The sequence below is a fragment of the Mauremys reevesii genome, linkage group 21, assembly GCF_016161935.1.
Source record: "Mauremys reevesii isolate NIE-2019 linkage group 21, ASM1616193v1, whole genome shotgun sequence".
Classification (NCBI taxonomy): domain Eukaryota; kingdom Metazoa; phylum Chordata; order Testudines; family Geoemydidae; genus Mauremys; species Mauremys reevesii.
The window spans coordinates 3,759,321-3,765,883 of NC_052643.1; positions in this window are offsets into that span (position 1 = coordinate 3,759,321).

A 6,563-nucleotide genomic window follows, 5' to 3' on the forward strand; every position below is an offset into this window, starting at 1 on the left:
CCACACCTGGGAAACCGCCCAAAGGATCCTGAGCAAGTGAAAATAGGTGAGACTGGAAACATTTGCGCCACCTAAATTACAGCAGTCACTGCCACGTCTGCTATGACATGGGAGGGAGGGAGGGAGAGAGAGTGTTAGCCAAAGGGATTTCGATTCTCCTGCCATAGGCCATTACGCCTAGGCAAAAAACAGGAAGACAAGTACCACCTTTATTGATCGGTCATTGAGCAAGTGTTCCTCCTCTGAGTGCCAGAGAGAGACAGACCTTACCCTGGCATGGGATGGGCCTACTTTATACCCCAAAACAAACAACAGGGTTTTCACGGTTTTCACGGTTGTTGGTTTAGAACCTGAACATGCATCTGTTAGGAATAATAGGATATATATATGCAGGATATATATGTCATTTGGGGGGACACACATACATTACAGCTGTGTTGGTCATTGCTGTCATTCTGAAGGGAAAACAACAGCTCCCCTTTTGTACTTGTGCAATATACATGGGAAATTTGCTTAGGAACACAGCTGCATGCACTTTTTTTGGGAGCCAAAAAAAAATGAAGCAAAGTAGTAGACTTAGGTAGCCACATTCAGTCTAAGCTTTTCTGTTTGTTTTAACAACAAGCATAGCTTTAGCATTTATAGCATAAGGCACTCTACCTTCAGGCAATACAAAAATTCATTTTCATTAGCACTTTGAAATACTCACCAAATTGAGAATAGAATACTTTCCTAACACCTTGCTGAGTTTTTTCACACATCAAGAATAAAAGCAAGCAAGCTGTTTAACTCTTTTTTACCCCAACCAAAGAATGAATGCATGGACAAAAGTGAAACCTTGTTGTGAATACAACTAAGGGATCGGGGATTAATATTTAATGGGTAGGGGGTAATGGTATATAGGTTAATTTATAAAGGTCGGTCCAGTTATGCAATTTCCCATATGCATCCTCCCCATGACCCATTAGCCCCTAGGATTCGACCCACCCATTTACCCTTAACATACTCGCACCCACTGGAGGAGTCCATTGAATGTACACAATATCCCAGAAGTGTCAAAATATGTTCCATGACCACCCAGATCAGATGTACTTCAGATGTGATGTGGATCAGTGGGGAAAGATGTGTACAAGAGAGAATTCTCCTAAGGCCATCAGCAAGTCTGTCAGGAAATCCTGGCCAAAATTTAAAACTACCTCATGCAATGCAAACATCACCTGCCTGCCTCTCTCCACCCACTGCTGTCTAAATCTGCTTTCAAGAATATAGGACAAACTACTGGGTCATAGATACTGCTGTGCTCCAGATAAGTAACTCTTAAGATAAAGTTTAAAAGCTAGGCCTGTAGCTAGTCTAGCTGGCCTTGGCTTTTATTCTTGCTCTTATGAATACTCCAAATGGCTTCACTAGTGTTAGCCCCAGCCACAGAAGATCTGCCCAATTTCTTCACTTTCTGACAGCATAACAGAGGATCTAATGCATTTCTAATAATCAGAGTTGTAATAATGGCATATTGGGTGAATAAAAATGAAAGCAATTGTGAAAAAAAAAAAGGCAATGTAAAATATAATAAAATTAGGGTTTTAGGCAACATCATTTAGATTTATCAAAACACAGTAAACATTAATAAATATTTATCCAAAACACAGGGCCAAGCCTGTAGAATAAACCCATCCCACAAGCTTTTTTCCATTCTTTAGAATTCAAATTTATTTTTCTTTCAGTCAGTTGTGCATTTTTTTTTGCAGTTTCTTCCCTTTCACCTCAATGTCCTCAGCAATTTAACAATTCTCAAACAACATGGTCTTGTGAGTAGCACATCACCTTTGTCGATTAAGTGGTTCTTGATGTATTTTTTTTTTTTTTTTTTAAGATGTAATGGTTGTAAGGTACAAGAGTCTGGTTAGAAAAGGAGAGGTCTGTCCTTGCCTTTTCCTGGAGAGGTTGTTGTCCAGAAGGCTGTCAGGAAGAAGAAATGAAGGAAGAAGGCACAGCTAGGGAGAGTTCTCCTTATGTATCAAGTAGGCAAGCAAGTGTGAGCGGGTCTCACTGGTCTTCTGCAGTGCTCATCTTGGGGCCTTACAGAATCAGGACCAAATTGGACATTAGTGTGAAGGAGTCAAGTGCCTTTCCAGTGTTCTGTGATCCAACCTGGGTGTTGATCCGAGGTCCTGGTTCAGGTGGCTGCAGGGGGGGCTGCTGTGGTCTTACCTGTGTGAAGGGGCTGAGTGCATCTTTGTCTGATTGTTTGCCAGTGTGTTTTTGCAGATTGTACTTTTCCCATTCTGGTTTTCCTTTTTTATTTTTTTTTTTTTTTTTTTTTTTTTTTTTTTTTTTTTTTTTTTTTTTTTTTTTTATTTTTTTTTTTTTTTTTTTTTTTTTTTTATTTTTTTTTTTTTTTTTTTTTTTTTTTTTTTTTTTTTTTTTTTTCAATACTTTTTCCTTTTACAACCAAACTTACATTTTAGTTAACATATACACAATTGTTAACATATGATGTATTCATTGTTAATCATTACATTACATTACCTATATTGCACACAAAATGCTATGGCACAACCAGGACAAGCAAAAACACCCATCAAGGCTTTTTAGAACAAGCATAGACAAGCACACCCACTTCTAGTTCCCAGCCAGAAGCCCTCTGTATAGCCATTCAGACATTAAGAACCCTGTCATGTCTTGAAGAATGGGTTATGTGGTTCTCTGAAATGATAAATTTTTTGTTTTATTTTTTGTCTTTTACTTACTGTTAGTATATAAACTTTTAATGCAATTTTTTTTTTATTATTATTTTTCCTTGAAACAAATATCTCATTTTTTTTTTTTTCCTTCCGAAAATATTTCAAGTCATTCCCATAAACTGCTTAAACACAACAATCAACCAATCTATTTAAGACACCACAAACAAATTCACTAGAATACAACCAAGCCTAACAGACCATACACAAAAAAACTTACCTACAAGACAGATAATCACTAGTATGACATACACTTTAAGTTGACACATTAAATAGTTACATTATTTTGCTATTTTATAAAAACACAAAAAGTTTTCTTTGTTTGCTTATTTTTTAAAAAAACAGTAAAATACCTTGTGAGTATGTGTTGGCTTTAAAATAGGCAATCTTCTTTTAATTTTTTTGTCAAATATTTATAGGCAGTTGTATTTTTATATATTTTAATTAATTTGTTAATTTTTTTGATTTAAACTTTATAGCTTTATTTTTTTTTTTCTTTTTTACTATCTTTTTGCCTTTTATATTTAAACTGACACACTTTTATAGCAAAATAAAAATTCAATTTAATATTTGCCTTAGCTGTATTTAAATTTTCATTTACCACACAATGTAAAATCATTATTAAATTAATTCAATTTAATAAAAAACAAAATCTTTTTTTGAATTTGTTAAAAAATTCAAAATAGCCCTTCTATTGCAATCTAAAGCACTTAGCAACTCTCAACTCTTCAGCAACTACAAAACAACTCCTCACTTTCTTCCATTTTTTGCTCTTTCCTTCAACTCTTTCTTTCCTTCAAACCTCATTCATTTTTCACTTCACTCTCCTTCAAATCACTTCAACTCATTCCTTAATTCACTTGAACCTTCCATCACTCCCCTCCTTTGTTTCCTTCCTGTTCCATCCAAACTCTCCCTCCTGGTTCTCCAAAACTCTCTGCATCCTTTTTTTTTGCTTTTTTTTTTTTTTTTTTTTTTTGTTTTTTTTTTTTTTTCGCTCTGTTTCCTTTTTTCCTTTTTTCCTTTCCCTTTTTTATTTTTTTATTTTTTTTTTTTTTTTTTCCTTTTTTTTTTTTTTGCCTGGAGGGCAATCCTCGTGAAAACTTAAACTGACACACAGCTATTGCCTGCCCTGCAACACAAGCTATACACACGGACGCAGTTGAGCCTGAGCTACCAAAGACATACACCTTACCTGGCGCAACCTGACACTGGTACTTGCTGCTGAACTTTCTGCTTCTGCAAGTCAAGTCCTTGGCCTGCAACTTGCAGTTAGCCTGCTAATGGTTTGATGCTGGCTGGCCTGTTCAGGATTCCTATGCTTAATTTTTGCTAGTTCTAGTTATCAAATACATTTTTCTCAATTTCTCATTCTTACTCTGCATCAGTGCTGAGTCGAATCCGGTTTCCTTATCTGCAACCTTCCTTTCTTGCAGAGTCAATGCTAAGGATTTCTCAGATTCTCTCCACCTCTGGAATCATGAGACTCCCCGTAACGATATGGGCAATCCTTTAATTATGCAATAACAGAACACGCAGAGCGTTAAGATTGTTCTTGAAATGTCAAAGGTGGATCTTCATACAATTTTTCCCAATGCCAATATATTTCCCCTAAGGGTATATACAGCATTTCTCATTTCTATACTTTAACCCTTAGATTTTATTAATAGCAACTTTTGTGGTATGTAGTACCTGTAATGGGTAATGTTATGTAGCGTCCTTAAGCTATTGTTCACAAAGTTTTTGATGTGTGAATTTCTTTTTCTTTAAAATTAGAATTATTATACAGAATTATCAAGGGCCAAAACCAGCAGCCAGGCCAAGTGTCGTGGATTCACAGGGTCTGGTCTATGCCCCAGTCAGTAACCAGTACTTGCGAATGACCCCTTTAGTGTGCCGGATCTCAAGGACACACGTTTCTACAGGGGCAGGCCCATGGACACCAAGACTGGGCCTTCAGGCCCCAACAATCCCCATTTCTCCCTCTGGCTCCCTGCAGTGAATCCAGCTGCCTGCAGGAGGCTTGTCCTGGGCCCCTTCAGGGCACAATGCTCTCAGTGAGTATTGGCAGTGGCAGCCTTTCCAAAACAAGGTAAGAATGTATTAGTGACCTGGCTGCAGAAGCGGACAGTCCTTAGGTTATCACAGAGAGGCAAAGGTTCAATATAGTCCATCCTGGCCAAGCCAGTGCAATGAAGGCTGCTATCAGCTCCATCTGGCTCTGTGGCCTTAGTCCCAGGTGTCAACTGCTGGGTGCCTCCAAAGGGCAGCCCTTACTCCAGCTGCCTGACACTTTTGTCCGTCTGTTCTCCAGCTGAGGTCACATGTCCCGCCTCCTAGGGTTTCTTGTGTCGATTGTTCAGTCATCAGGGGGGGTGTCTCATTGCCTCTGGATTCTCTATTGATCTGCGTTGTTCTCAACCAGCTCTGTAATGACCCAGTCATTCCACCCAGACAGCTAGGGGACACACACACCTCTCATCCCCCCCGCACTATTCCAGCACTGGTGTTCATCCTTTCACATCCACTGGGTAGCAGTGTAAAGCAGAGTGGGGAACTGAGGCATGCAAAGGATTAATACAAATATTACAGAAAATGTAACCACTCCTCCACACCCAGGCCAAGTATCACAGCTGGGCAGCGACGAGATCCCTAGTGGGGAAACAATTGTGCTCCCAAGCCCTTGACATGACAGTGATGCCCCTCCACTGAGACTCATTAGTGTGGTGGAAGGACTGAACAACACGTACAGCAGCAGACCACCTGATCCTGTCCTTGACCCACCTACATAGCCCTTATGGACAGTTGCTCAGGGAAACCCAGTGGCCCTGGGCTCTGCAACACTGAGGCACAGAAGTGGCAGAATGGGATTGGGGCGGGAGGGGGCTAGCGCCCTGCAATGGAAATATAGTGGGGCTGATCTGTGTTTCCGCCCCAGGTGTCGTTCCCTGTCAACTGTGTGCATGTGGTGGGGGAGGCGCAGTGGTAAAAGTGGGACCCAGGGGGGCTGGATCATCCACCACGGCGCACAGGATCAGGCTGGAGCGCAGGTAGGAATTCTCCCCCTCTGCCAAGTCTCAATAGTTCCCCTCGCTCCCCATGCAGAGCACCCATCACACTCCTCCTCCGTGTGACACGACACCCCAACCTCCCCTCAGCCCCAGCCTCCCCCTACTCCCCATGCAAAGCACCCCCATTCTGCCCTCTCATTCAAAGCAAGTTTCCACTCACTGCCTCTACTGAGGCACACGTCTGCAGAGGCGAGGGCCAGGACTTGCCTGCAGGAATAAATACACTTTATCCCCCAATATTTATGTGCATAGACTTCAGCACATAAAATATTATGGGGACGAGTCTTAGAGTAAAATATTTCAAAGCCTCTAAGTCACCTGGGAGCCTGGGCCTCATTTTCCCAGTGCCTAAGTCACTTAGGTACCTTTGAACATTTTACCCTCAGTCGCTAGAATACATCTGACAGTATGTGCTGAACATAGGCATTGCATAGGGATGCTCCCCTCCGCCATCCCACCTAAGGGACCGGGGGGATGCAAAGGCAAAAAGAAGCGCTGGGAATCAGGGGCCCCTCCAAGATAACACTGGTGGAAGCCACTGAGGTCCTAAATCTCAGCCTGTATGCAGGTGAACAGAGCAGCTCCCACAGCCATTGTCACCTGGTTTATTGCCCAGAACACACACATCTGTTCCGGATTCTTTTTTTAAAACATGCCTTGGGACGTTTCAGTTCCTTCTGGAAAGACACAGGAGCAGACTAATGTTTCACATGGAGATCAGCACCTCTACAAATGTTACACCCCTTCCCCC